The following is a 16,018-nucleotide window of genomic DNA, read 5'->3' as shown; positions in this document are numbered from 1 at the left end:
TAAGCTAAAAGATACATTGAAGAAACAATAAGAGGTAAATTGAAGTAAAGTTAGAAACAAGCAAAGGAAAATAAAGCATTTTTTCTATGAAATATGATTTGATGCACAAATGAAAATATTGCATTTAATTACAAAATTAATTTTTGTATCAAAAGTCCTTGTTCAAGTTTTGTTTTGTCAACAAAACAGCCTTTCCATAAAAGTGTTTGATTAAAGGTGTTCATCACAATGCTGTGCTAATATTTGTACTAAGAAGAACCATTTTACGTTTGAAGTTTTAAAAAGCATTTCATAAAAGATTGTTAATTGCTGGCACCAAAATTAATAGTAGAAGCTGTTACGACCAACTAAAAATATGAAGTGAAGTAATACAGCTCACCCCTATTACTTTTGGAAGTGTATAATGATTCAAAGTAATTGTTTTATTTTTAGAATGTTAATTTGAAGAAAAACATTCAATAATATCTACAAACACCTGAGTGTTTATATATTAAGTATTGGTATCTGAACTTAACACAAATGGACCATGAGAACTTAACTTTATTGAATCTTATTTTGTAGGCCTATGATATAACCATACAGGCCAGTTAAAGACTCCAATCAAACACAATGATGAACCTCTGAATTCTACAATGAGCTATGAGTGTTCTAGCTGTCTACACAGAGCGGTTTGATAATGTGTTATGATTATTTTGTACACCAATATTTTATGGTGATTTTCTGTCTGTCTAACTGTCCACATACAGTATATAGGAATCACCCAGCCTGTCTGTCCATCAGTGTATATTTGAAAGATATGAAGTGTGTGCATGTGACATATTTTTTTAAAATGTTTTAGGAGATTTTCATGTCATATAAGTCATATTCTTATTATTAAGTACTAAAAAACATTTTTAGCTCACCTGGCCAAAGGCCATGTGAGCTATTGCCATCACTTGGCATCTGTTGTCTTTGTTTACAATTTTTCAAAACTCTTCTCCTCTGACATTACTTGACGAATTGGTACCAAACTTGGTATGAATGTTCTTAGGAGTATCCTTCATATGGGGCTTTATGATTTGTCGAAAAACATGGCAGCCATTTATAAAAATAGAACATATGGATCAGACAGTAGTTTTTTCACATATTTCTTCAAAGCCGTTAGATTTAACCTAGTCATTACTAAAATGGAACTGAGGGGTAAGTCAGTTGTTTTTTGCATTTATATCCAAAACCAATATGTTTAGCCAAGTTTGGACAAATTGGGAAAGTATTTAGCATGATGAGATCTATCTTGGAACAAAATTTTACTCTGTGAAGCCATTTTGGAATAATTTCCCCATTTCAATGTTTTTGTTTTTTTTTGACAATTTTTAATGTTATTTCTTCCAAAAATCTTCTCCTGTGACACTACATGTACTGGACTGATTGGAACCAGTTTTTGTTTTAATGTTACTTGGAAAATAGAACTAATGTGGGGATTTTTTATCTTAAATGAACATGTCTGCTGTTACTAAAATAGAACCAAGGGGTCAGTCAGAAGTTTTTCACATATATCTCTAAAACTGTTAGGTTTAGACAAATTCTTTCAATTGCTGAAATGATGGGTATTGTAAGGCCCACAAAAGTCTCTAGGGATCAAGTTTGTCTGAATGCTTGTAAGAGTTATTGCCTAGAAAGGTGAAAAATGAGGTTATTTTAGTTTTCAGCTGATATCTTAAAAACTATGATAGATGGAATGAAACTTTCAGTTGCTGAAATGATCCTTACCACAAGGCCCACAAAAGTTTGTGGTGATCAAAGTTTCTCAGACGACTCCTTGTTAGAGTTATTGCCCTTGGAATGCAAAAATTCAACCAGGTGAACGATTAAGCTTTTGTTGTGTTAGTAATAAATGATAATGTATGGAGAAGTTTGGCTATAGCTAATTTTAAGCTGAACTTGTGTAATTGCAGAAGTTATTTGTTGTGTGAAGGTGTATGCTGCATGCCAAGACTGAGTCCTGTGACTGTATACATCATCAGGATGTAAACTCACAGGGTAAAGTATGAAGCTGTGGCAACCAAATGGGTTACGTTACACAACTTGACTTCACTTATTCAAGTTTTGCTTGAAGTTGGGATGTACCTAAAATTCTTCATACATTGCCCTGTTTTGTTCTGATCTTTCAACAGCATTACAATTTTTTTAAACTTTGGTATGTACCAGGTACAAAAATGCATTTTTCAAACAGTTCCTATTCAGGATAGGACTTATATGATATGAAATCTACAGAAATATTCATAAAATATGAAACCTGCACAACCATATGTTCATGAAGTAACACCATTTTTATACTAAACCTTTTTGCAAGCATTTATACACAAGATTTTGTCCTTTTTATTATGCTTTCAATTTCAGGTTTTAACAGTTTGAAATGTTTTTTATATGTGCCATACATCAGTGCTACACATATTCCTGTTGCAAGTAAATGTGCAAAAAGCGAGATATATGCATCTACAGTTGTAATGTGGAAAGCTTGCAATGGGAGATAATCGAAGTTTCATGTTCCCCATTTTACTGCCTGCACTCCTCCAAAAGCCATGATATGGAATTTCATTAAAACTTTACAGGGATAGAATAAGCTGCTGAATTTTGATGAAATTATACAGGGATAGATTAAGCTTGGAATTTTGTTGAAACTTGACAGGAATAGATAAAGCTTCAATGTAAATTTACATAAAGCAGTATTATAAGTACCATAAAGGCTCTGAAATTAGATGATAATCCAACCAATTTATAGATTTCAAAGTACATGTATTTGGGTCTGCATTTATTGTTGGTCTGAGGAGCATGCAAATAACTTGATGAAACTGTTAAAAGCATGCATTTACTGTACAATGTGGTAAACTTTGTACATTAGGTTAAGTAATTGTTATTTAATATATGGAGGAGTCAGGCTTCAGCTAATTCCATCAAGCTTATAACTCAGGAGAGATGAAGATATGCTCCAGTTCCTAAGACTTTGGTATGAGGTGAAACTATATCTTGTTACGTACTAAAACGGGTCGAATGAAGTCAAGTCTGGCAGTGTTTGGGGTTCACTGCAGCAGCCATCGGCTGCCACGTCCCCCAATTCGACCCTTTAATTATTAAATTGGTTGTTGTATACTAATTTAATAGTTATAGGGTCGAATTGGGAGATGTGGCAGGCTGTTCAGCCACCATGAACAGCAGACTGTTCAGCTACCATGAACAGATTACTATAATTTTTGTCTACAAAATCGTGATATTATTCAAAAAGTACATTAGCATCAATCATATTTTTCATGCAGACCGCGTAATTATTCGGAAGTTTTCAAACTTGTCAATTTTTTAAATTTCTTTTTAATTAGCATATTCGTTTTTTATTTCGTGATAATATTCAAAAAGTACATTAGCATCAATCGTGTTTTTCATGCTGACCGCGTAATTATTCGGAAGTTTTCAAACTTGTCAATTTTTTAAATTTCTTTTTAATTAGCATATTCGTTTTTAATTTTATGCTACACAGAAAAGAACTTTTAGACAATATTTTCTTCAGTACTGTAATAGTCAATTTCGTGCCGTGTCATCTTAGGTAGAATGGGACTGGCTTGTCTCCCTTTAAAACATTGGAAAGCATCAAAATAGTTAATTTTTTTCTCTTCTGAAAATAACATTTTCTTTTATAGAAATGTATATTTTATGGTCTGCAAAATCATGCAATGCCTTTTGTATCTCAGAACAGTAATTCTTTTTTTTTTGAAGTTTATTCTAATAATTCTTTTAATAATGTCATATTCTCCATCCAACCATTAAGTATGAAATGATATTGTGCTGATAGAGCAAAGCACCAAGAGGGAAAAGTAGTTTCCATCTACCTACATACATGTAACGCGAGATCGGTGATTAAATGATGGCGTGAATATTGTGTCCAATTTATTATGCTTTCAATTTCAGATTTTTACAGTTTTGAATGTCTTAAGATGTAGATGTGCATAAAGCAAGAAATCTATCATTGAAAGCGTGCAAAGGGAGATAATCCAAGTTTCATGTTTCCCATTTTACAGCCTGCACTCCTCCAAAAACCACTATATGGAATTTTGTTGAAACTTTACAGGAAATGATTAATCGATTGAATTTTGTTGAAACTTTACAGGGATACATGTAGATAAAGATTTGAAATATTTTTAGCAGTATTATTTCATGAAAAAGATGATAACCCAACTAACAGATTTCAAGTAAGGTGTGCATGAATTCAATTTGAAGAAGATGGGTACCAATTATGTGCTTCCTCAAAATAGTTTATATGTACATGTATGTGGGTCTGCATTTATTGTTGGTCTGATTATGAGCAGCATTCAGGTAACTTGATAAAACTGTTCAAAGCATGCATTTACTGTACAATGTGGTAAACTTTGTACATTAGGTCAAGTAATTGTTATTTAATATATGGAGGTGTCAGGCTTCAGCTAATTCCTTCAAGCTTGTAACTGAGGAGAGATGAAGATGTGCTGCAGTTCCTCACACTTAAGTGTGAGGTGAAACTATATCTTGTTACGTACTAAAACAGGTCGAATGAAGTCAAGTCTGGCAGTGTTTGGGGTTCACTGCAGCAGCCATCGGCTGACACGTCCCCCAATTCGACCCTTTAATTATTAAATTGGTTGTTGTATACTAATTTAATAGTTATAGGGTCGAATTGGGAGATGTGGCAGTCTGTTCAGCCACCATGAACAGCAGACTGTTCAGCTACCATGAACAGATTACTTTACTATAATTTTTGTCTACAAAATCGTGATATTATTCAAAAAGTACATTAGCATCAATCGTGTTTTTCATGCTGACCGCGTAATTATTCGGAAGTTTTCAAACTTGTCAATTTTTTAAATTTCTTTTTAATTAGCATATTCGTGTTTAATTTTATGCTACACGGAAAAGAACTTTTAGACAATATTTTCTTCAATACTGTAATAGTTGATTGCGTGTCGTGTCGTCTTGGGTAGAATGGGACTGGCTTGTTCCCCTTTAAAACATTGGAAAGCATCAGAATAGTTAATTTTTTTCTCTTCTGAAAATAAAATTTTCTTTTATAGAAATGTATATTTTATGGTCTGCAAAATCATGCAGTGCCTTTTGTATTTCAGAACAGTAATTCCTTTTTTAAAAATTTATTCCAATAATTCTTTTAATAATGTCATATTCTCCATCCAACCATTAAGTATGAAATGATATTGTGCTGATAGAGCAAAGCACCAAGAGGGAAAAGTAGTTTCCATCTACCTACATGTAACGCGAGATTGGTGATTAAGTGATGGCGTGAATATTGTGTCCAATTTATTATGCTTTCAATTTCAGATTTTTACAGTTTTGAATGTCTTCAGATGTAGATGTGCATAAAGCAAGAAATCTATCATTGAAAGCTTGCAAAGGGAGATAATCCAAGTTTCATGTTTCCCATTTTACAGCCTGCACTCCTCCAAAAACCATTATATGGTATTTTGTTGAAACTTTACAGGAAATGATGAAGCTATTGAATTTTGTTGAAACTTTACAGGGATACATGTAGATAAAGATATGAAATATTTTTGAAACTTTACAGGAATAGATAAAGCTTTGAATGTAAATTTACTTGAAGCAGTATTATTTCTTGAAAAGAATGATAACCCAACTAACAGATTTCAAGTAAGGTGTGCAGGAATTCAATTTGAAGAAGATGGGTACCAATTATGTGCTTACTCAAAATAGTTTATATGTACATGTATGTGGGTCTGCATTTATTGTTGGTCTGATTATGAGCAGCATGCAGATAACTTGATGAAACTGTTGAAAGCATGCATTTACTGTACAATGTGGTAAACTTTGTACATTAGGTCAAGTAATTGTTATTTAATATCGGGAGGAGTCAGGCTTCAGCTAATTCCTTCGAGCTTGTAACTGAGGAGAGATGAAGATGTGCTGCAGTTCCTCACACTTAAGTGTGAGGTGAAACTATATCTTGTTACGTACTAAAACGGGTCGAATGAAGTCAAGTCTGGCAGTGTTTGGGGTTCACTGCAGCAGCCATCGGCTGCCACGTCCCCCAATTCGACCCTTTAATTATTAAATTGGTAGTTATATACTAATTTAATAGTTATAGGGTCGAATTGGGAGATGTGGCAGGCTGTTCAGCCACCATGAACAGCAGACTGTTCAGCTACCATGAACAGATTACTTTACTATAATTTTTGTCTACAAAATCGTGATATTATTCAAAAACTACATTAGCATCAATCGTGTTTTTCATGCTGACCGCGTAATTATTTGGAAGTTTTCAAACTTGTCAATTTTTTACAATTTCGTTTTAATTAGCATATTCGTGTTTAATTTTATGCTACACGGTAAAGAACTTTTAGACAATATTTTCTTCAGTACTGTAATAGTCGATTGCGTGTCGTGTCGTCTTAGGTAGAATGGCACTGGCTTGTCCCCCTTTAAAACATTGGATAGCATCAAAATAGTTAATTTTTTTCTCTTCTGAAAATAAAATTTTCTTTTATAGAAATGTATATTTTATCATGCAGTGCCTTTTGTATTTCAGAACAGTAATTCCTTTTTTTTGAAGTTTATTCTAATAATTCTTTTAATAATGTCATATTCTCCATCCAACCATTAAGTATGAAATGATATTGTGCTGATAGAGCAAAGCACCAACAGTGAAAGGAATTTAATTTGAAGAAGATGGGTACCAATTAAGTGCTTACTCAAAATAGTTTATATGTACATGTATGTGGGTCTGCATTTATTGTTGGTCTGATTATGAGCAACATGCAGATAACTTGATGAAACTTAAAATCATGCATTTACTGCACAATGTGGTAAACTTTGTACATTAGGTTAAGTAATTGTTATTTAATGTCGGGCTTCTGCTTATTCCATCAAGCTTGTAACTCAGGAGAGATGGAAATGTGCTCCAGTTCCTCACACTTAAGTGTGAGGTGAAACTATGTCTTGTTACATACTAAAGTAGGTCGAATGAATCAAGTCTGGCAGTGTTTGGGGTTCACTGCAGCAGCTGTCGGCTACGACGTCCCCTAATTCGACCCTTTAATTATTACGGAAAACTGTGACCTGTTGAATAAATCAGTTTTCATGGTGCAGATGGATACACCATAACGATTCACGAGTTCATGATGACGACCATAAAACTTCTGTAGTGATGACTCGTAGCAACATTACCCTGTACCCGAAGCATATTTGTTTGAATTCTTGCGCGATACAAAAAGTCGGCGTAGTTTCTAGTTTCGGCAAGTTCGGACGTAACGTATGAGTTGTGATATGAACACTCCATACGCAGGTGCCGATGGGATGTTGCCACAGATGAAAGGAAAGTTGACAATTCTGAAAGAAAAGTCATCACGTTTGTCGTGAAGTTTGGTCAAAAGTTTTCCTTTACCATCGATGTCTAAGTGTAGGTCAAGACATGAGGCTGACTTCACAGTGTCTGCAGTATCCCTTATGTCAAGTTCTTTGGTGTAGATGCGATGCATCAAATCCTCAAAATCAGGATTGTTCGAAGACAAACGTCATCTATGTAGCGGAAACTGAAATTGAAGGATCTAGCTGAACGATATTCTTTCTTTCGGATCAGATCAGCCATAAAGTCAGCCTCATAAACAAGAATTTAGAATTATTTTCTGACAAACATGTAGTGTAGCCAGCTGGGAATTAAGACTAACAATTGTATACATGTAGTATTTATAAGAAAATTGTAACGGTTAATGTAACAAAACTCTGAAGAGAAAATAATGTAACAAAGAGCATCGTCAAATATTTTTTTTTAACTTTGAAAACAGCATTGAATATTGACTTGGTTTAAGGGAGATCTAGCTACTTGTACGTTTACTTTGTCGTACTTCATATTATAATCGTGTGTCGTTTGTACACGCAGGAACAATATCAATAAACTCAATTTCAATCTTATTATTGCAATGCGTACTTTAGACACACATTTATTTTCAATACAAAATCTCAATTCTCGAGATATGATGTGGAGCGATCGCCTGCCATTGCACATGGACGTTTAAAAAGAGACAAAACAAGTAAATTGACTTTAATTGGCATTGTAGATTCTGCACATGGTTTACATTGAAAGGGACAAAATATCCCGTGTTTCATATAAAATGTGTTTTATTCAATACTTTAACAGAACCAATTTATTACAAACTCTTTCAAAATATGACACTTATCCAAAACAAGTTTAAAAAATTATATGTATATAAAACGCCCTCAAGCCTGTATGCATTCGATCGACATTTGATTTGATAAATCGAATAATTCTTGACTATAACTTAATAGCTGTGACTAAAGACATTCCTTTTACATTTACCATCGCAGTGGCGGAGCCTGAAGAGTTTCCGGGGTTTGGAAACTTTTTTTATTGGAAAATGTGCTAAATTTATGCAAAATTAGGACAAAAAACAAGCTAATATGGGGTAGGCATTGCCTAAACAAGCGAGCACCGTGAACTTTACTATACATGTACCGTCTGTGCTAGACTCGTAAAAATAATAAAGGACAAAGAGGGGGGTCGACCCGGATGAAAATGTTTGCTTTGCAAGTGCAAAATTTTTATTTATATTTTAGCAGCAAGCAAAATCAATATATTTCCTTTTGAAAATCTGTCTTGTTAATTAATGGTGGATTTTTTTATCCAATAAATGAATAACTTGAACAATGTTTTTCCCAAAAATAGCAACCCCATGAGCATACCCCTTTTCCCCTCGCTCTCAAAATGGTCAATAACTTATAGCATTTCGCAGTACTTTACATTTTTTATCCCTCTAGCAACATCCTTTTCATTTTGGCCTGTCTGATCATTCTGTACAGATACCGGAAATATTACAGTTCTCCACGAATGGTGAGAATATTTTACACATATCATGTGACATAAACAAAATTCAGACGACAGCTGCAAATTCCAAACAAGAAAATGATTGCCTTTCCTATCTTAGAAAAGTTATGCTTCGATTTTGATAATATAATCGGAGTTATATTTTTTTCCGAGGTGGGTTAGGTTCTTGACAACAGCAACAGTGGAACAGCGGAGATACATGTACGTACATGTACATCATCGAGTTTCCCGAAGTTTTTATAAACATAACATTCACTTCTTTAAATAAGTAAAACAAATTAGAAAGACTTGAAAACTATCAGAAAAGATGAATTTATTTTTACTGAAACATGTGTTTTTATATTTGTTTGATTGTAGTAAATGATGCATTTTTCCCGTGAGGACAGTCACCTTTTGTTACTTCCGGGCATGACTTTTTTTTCTTTAGTATATTGGGGAATCTTAAGGGTAATTTAGAAAGTACACGTAGCAACGGTAGAGCTCACACCGCTTGGCGGCGCTCGCTATTAATAGTCTTACATTCTGCTTTTTCCGACGCAGTCGGTATAGTTTCGCTTTTTACCCTTTGACCTTAAGGACGATCTTCTATGGGAACGCAGGTCACCCGATCGCAATTCTGTTTCCGGATAGCCCGAATACTGATAACTTATTGGTGTTCGAAAAAAAAAACTGTATGAAAGTTGAAATGGCGTGTCATGCGTTATTTTCTTGAATGAAATGTAGAAACTTACAAGTAAAAAGAAATAAAAATACTGCGTCGGCTATCTTTTTTTTAAAGAAAGTACTTGTTTAATTTCTAGAACCGCTCCTGCTGTCGCATTTATATGCTTATCGGAAGTACTAAACAGAATATGAGATTTGAAATGTGATACATGTATGTAAGGTTCCACGATTTTCATCTCCACAAATTATAAATAATTTCTCCCGTCCTTCACGGTTTGTCTCATAATGTTCTGACAGGGCGAGTTTCATTTGGGTTACGTTCGTTCACGACGAATTCCGTCGAATTAGTGGAAATTTCTATAAAAAAACGGCTACAAATACTCGTACTTTCCCCCAAACGATTACCCAATTGAATAAACTAACAATGCAGTACACTTCAGAAAAAAGAGTAGAGGGATTCAAGTCGCTGGTCATAGTACCAGCTCCTATCCCTATCTTCTATCCATAATCTATTCCAAATAGTTTTCAAATGTAAATGGTTTGAAATGTTTATATGTTTGGTTCCATCAACAACTTGTTTAAATTTATCATCATATCATCATAATCATTTTTTAAATTCATATTAGTCTCTCGGTGTATGATCTTCGACAGCAAAGGAACGTTAGAAAACTAAAAGAAAATCAGGAATTCCTTTATTTCAATAAAAATAACCAAAATACTCCATCCCATAAATTTCATACCTTTGACTTGTATTTTGAAACCTTTCACAGGAGAAAACTTTCCCAAAACATAATCTTAATAAAAACCACGTTGAGTAGTATGAGGCTAATCAAATATTGAACGAACAAGGAATGCTTTCCTTTTGGTGATTTCAGTTTTATCAATTGAGTGTAAGAAGTACTCAACTAGGGGGCGCGGTATTTAGTTTACCACTTGATATAGGAAACGTTAGTTACATTACCAAAAGTCCTCATGTACAACAGTTTGCCGGAGTTAACTTCGTTTTGTGAATATTTTGAGTTGTTCGTTTTTATGTTTTTAGCAATTTATTAAAAACTGCTATACAGAAAATCTTATAAGATGTATATAAAGAACACTTATTTGGCATTCTTTAATATTTCAAATAGAAAATGTGCGGTCGCTGATAGTTTTTGTAATTTAAAGAATCTAAATTTCTTTTCTATAGAAAATTTTCCCACCAATTATTTAAATATTTTTTTTTTGTAAATTTAACCATAGGTAGTTATATGTAATAAATTCATTTAATTCACAATTAAGCATACTCATTCAGTGATGCACATGACTACTATAATAATTACAGTAAACAAGGTGGTTGTAGCTAGTATTTTAAAAACCATTTCATAATTTTGCAAAAATATGTACTGTTTGAACACTAGAATTACGCATCGCTTAAACCGAACACAGCTTTATCTATAAATTTTATGAAATAATTCTAGTGGATGTCCTATAACCTTTCAGTGCTACTTCGCCGAAATACGTAAAATTAGAAGTTAATTTACCATAAAAAAACATTTTAAAAAGGCACTCCGAACTAAGAAAAGCAACCGATCCGACACACCTTTTTGATGTATTGTCTAGATTAGCTAAAAACATGTGTATCTTTAACTATATATTGTATATAAAGAGTCAAACAGGATAATCATTGTTGTGTTAATGTGTTTCTTATTCTTAAAGACAAAATGTTGGCTTATATTTGGTATGCTACTAAGACATTTATTTGTCTGATACGCCGTAATTCTAGAGTGCTTGTTTATTTGAACAACCACACATGTCTGTATTTTACCATAATGTTATAATGAATTGGAAAGCAATATGAGAATAGCTCAAGAGGTAACTGGGTTAATTCCTCGAATGCCAAGATAATTTTACTGTAAAATTTTGTTGGCTATTGAAGAATAGGGCAAATAGTTGTACAAACAATCAAAATAAGTTAATTTGTATTGGTAAATTACATCTAAATTGTCATTCAATACTGAATTTCATTAGGAGTTTTAATTAGTTTTTGGTTTTGGGTTTCTTTGTTGGCATTATTTTCTTTGTTTTTGACTTACATTAAATGGAAACTATTTTTCCCCTTTTTTGAATTCAATAGTAAATTTTGATATTTGATTCATGCAGAAGCACCATTTAATATATTTAAACCAAATATTAAGAAGTGATATTGTTAATAAGCCACAGTATATCTATAAATTCAATTATTACATATTATTCTAGGTTAATTGTTGTAAAAATATCTACTATCTATAGAAATATTTTTGTTGCATTGGAGGAAGAAACCATTTCTACACATACGGTATGCTTAAAAGAATACACTTTCATTTAAACATGATACAATTTATTGTATCAGTCATCTCTGTTGCCACCCGCATCCATGATTTTCATCCAATAGTCATCAGTGCTCGTATAAATGCACCCACCGGGTCCGCCATGGTGTATTCGTGAGTAAGTTTCACAATTTGACGTACAATTGGTTTTCTTGATTTGTATTTTCAAGTAGATTTTAATGCATATTAGGGAACATTTGAAGTCTAATATACATGTAAAATAATCTGAAATAAATTTAAACATAACTATATAAATTATTGTGATTTCGTACAAGATATGTCAAGTCATCATTGAAGATATACAATTTGATTCAAATATTCGGAAACAATATACAGCATATACTAAGAACAAAAACAAACCAGCAAACAAACAAACAAAACAAACAAACAAAAAAAAAAACAAAACAAAAACAGGACAGTAAGTAAGATATGTAGCATTATTTTTAAACCAAAATCTTACGATTTTGATGTTACAGCTTTCACGCATTATATATTTCTAAAAGTAAATGTTTCTTAAACCATGATACTCGATATTCTGTATTCTAAAATGTGCCTAGAACAAATCTTGTGTGAAGTTTTTTTTTCTGAAACCAAAACATATATTTACTATAAGGATAAACAGTTTTAACTTTGATTTTGTGAAACTATTTATATGATTGAATAAACAGATTAAAATAAAACTGATAGTGAATATTAGAATATCAGATCTAAATGCTAACTATTGGTAGCATTGGGTTAAATCGATAATAGAAAACAATTCAACGTCCACTATAGAAAATGTATATAGGAAGAGAACTAGAATCTATGTATATTTAACTCAAACTATGGTGAAAAATAGCGTGTCTACCTGTTAACATGCCAATATGACTCATTTACATTAACTGTACATACAATAATACTTGCACAAGGTATTTTATAAGAATGTGATATAGCAATATATTAACCTGAAATTCGTTTCTTTGGTTTGGTTCGATTTTTTTGGCTTTGTTTCATTTTGTTTTTCAGTGTCATTTATGATACTCTAAGATGAAATTAATTTTAAGTGAAATAAAAAAAAATTAGTATATCATTTGTAAACTTAGTAGTCCCTTAAAGTCATGTTATATTTCAAAGTAAATTTGGAAAAAAAATATCAAATGGAAAATAAAATGAACATAACAGGTAAGTAATATAACACATGCCATTATCATCATCACAAATAACAAACGAAACTTACTACCGCCGACTTCTCCACATTCTTTCCAATACTCCAATGTTATCCGAAAAAATCCGCATGAAAAGCTTACATTGTTTGGGTCGCATCCAATAATTCTGTTATCAGTTGAATCGACCTTCATAAAAATGTGTCAACTATATAATTGAGTGAGCTTGAAGCAGATAACCAGTTAGTAAGTGTTTTTTTAAATAAATTTTTAAAAAGTCCGTTTACTGGTTCAAGATGAGCAACCAATTTTACTATCTTTGATGCAAATTTGATAAATGTAAAGTGCTTCTTTCAATAGACTAGATTACTCTCATGTTCAAATTACAAAATGAGCAAATGTATATGCAAATGTATTTAGGGAACAGACGAACGTCCATATTTTCTCGATTTCAATTGAAACGAGGAAAATAAATTGCTGACTTATTGACTAATGATCAATAGATACATGTATACTTTTTGGATTCAAATATCTGTTCGGAATCCGAACGTTTCTTTCTTTTTTGAGGAATGATTGTACGTTCTTTGTGCTGATTTTGTTTTGTTGTCTGATGTCTCTTTTAGATTTGTGTGTTTGGGTATATATGTGTGTGTGTGTGTAAACTCAATAACAGGTAATCTGAATTTGAAAAGAGACAGTAAGCGTTTATATGTAAAATGAAGTGTTAGAATAGTAGACTAAATTAGCCCAAACCTGATATAAAAATTCAAACATCTTGGTGGAATAACTACAATATATATGTATATATGATTCAACATGGATTTTACATAAGTTTGAATGAGTAATCAAGGGAACCAAATTTAAATGGAAATCAGATTGAGAAAAAGAGTAAGTAATGTATAACCAGAGAATTTTTCATCCATTTTACATAGGAAAAAAATGTGTCTATTAAACTAAATGCTATTTAAAGACATAAATTTAAGAAATTCACTAGTGCAACAGGTTTTTGGCTTGCAACATCCATGATTTCCAATTTCATAAGTCTCATACCATAGACACTTTTCTCTGCATGTTCTCCAATATCTTCTTACGCATTCATTGTTATGGGCTTTAAAATATAGATAGAGGTGTATTCAGTTTTACTTTCTACAGTAATATTTACCTTGCCACAGCAAGTCGAGTAGTGCTTATTAAGTCTGAAGAATGCAATGTGGTCAGAAATGTATTTAATTTACACTTTGTACTGGGATAAAATTGAAGAGAGTTAGGATTATCACATAGATACTAATAAAACATGAATCATGACAAACGTTTAATTACTGAAACTAGACCATATTTATCCTTTGTTATTTAGAGGGTCACTTAAAAAAAGAATGTGGCTAATAACGAAGGAGACTGAGATTTTTTAAAGGTTTGACACATTCAAGGCCATTGGTATAGACAACTGACCCATGATCTACGCATCTCTAAAAACCTTCATTCTAACAAGGATATGTAGCCAGTAGTTAAAAAGTCAACATGTAAAAATGTCTAAGGTGGCGAGTGTACCGGCTTTGTTAAATGGGTTTGTTCCTTTTGTTTTATTCAGTTTGTAGATTTTATTTCTTTTGTGTGGAACGTGTTGTTAATTTGGTACTCATAGTGTTGTTATAGACTTTCCTCTTGTGTACACCATCGGTATTACTACGTCTATCTTTTTTTAAATAAAATAAACAAGTTGATTACTTCACGATATTCAGTAATCTTAAAAATATTCTTTGCCATTATCAAAAATTAAAAATTCTGTAATGTTTGTTTCTTTTTAAGGCTACCCATAAGTAAAGCACTCCAACAAGTTTAGAAATTTTAATAGAGTAGTAGGAGAAGATAAGAGATTCTCATTTTCTAAGCACTACGCTTTTCTATCTAATAGATATCATTAAGGCCAGTGGAGTGTAATTTGAACAACTTGCAAAAACACAACCATTATAAAGTTCGTTTTGATATATCGAATCATCCCAGATAAAAATATTTCGAAACTTATATGATAGATACATTTTTTTTTTCATTCCCACACTATGACTCGAAAGACAGCATAACTGTTATTTACTCTCGTAAATCCTCCGTTCGTAAAATCGTAAAAAAAAATTTCAACAGTCACAATCAAGTTAAAGCAAACTTAATCATAAACACAATCATTTTATTAGTTTTCATAATTAATCAAAATATGGTAAAGCAAATCATTAACGCCGTAAATTCTGAACAGTCGTGATCTTAGTTTGCTTATTTAAAAAAATTTTTTTTTTTAAAAATTAGCTTGTAAAGCTAAGATAGATACATGAAGCATCCGTACAAGTAAATGCAATCTTTCTAAACTAGTCTGTATTTAAGCCAAAACAGTATGATGGCGCCCAAATATTAACTAACATGACTGCGTCAGTCCTTATCATTATTTGTTTCGAATGCCGAACACTTCGACCCAAAGAAAATTTCAAACTAGGACAATTTGGAGAGAGTATAAGGACGATTCAAAGTCGATATCGATATTATGTCATGGCCATCGCCACTATACGTCACCTAAGTTACATGATGTCTCCATAGATGGTCTCCTTCCTTTCATACAAAAACCTGTTGGACGTCATCACATTAGAACCAAACTTTATTCTATACCTCTCCCTTTACTACACTTTCTTTACAAAACAAGTCTTGACACTCCTGTTTCTGACCCCACCTCATCATTATACAGACTTGTTGCCATCATTTTGGATATTGGTTTCCACAGACTCTTTAAACCAGTTTGTGTGAAAAGTCAAGACGAAGAAAAACGATCATTTCTTCCACTACCGTTTGTCAACAAAGGTATAGATGCAATTAATTTGGCTAACATCCTCCATCACAAAAACGTTACCAACAAAATTCCCCCATATTTCAAAGACAAAACCATACCAATTATTTCATATTCCTATACTTCACCCATTGCATCCAAAATTTTCAATTATAAAAGGCTATTGCAGAAC

The sequence above is a fragment of the Perna viridis genome, chromosome 14 (assembly GCF_037379345.1).
Source record: "Perna viridis isolate PV_CMFRI_1.1 ecotype Kerala chromosome 14, ASM3737934v1, whole genome shotgun sequence".
NCBI classification, from domain to species: Eukaryota; Metazoa; Mollusca; class Bivalvia; order Mytilida; family Mytilidae; genus Perna; species Perna viridis.
The sequence above is the reverse complement of the archived record's forward strand: the minus strand, read 5'-3'. Positions refer to the sequence as shown.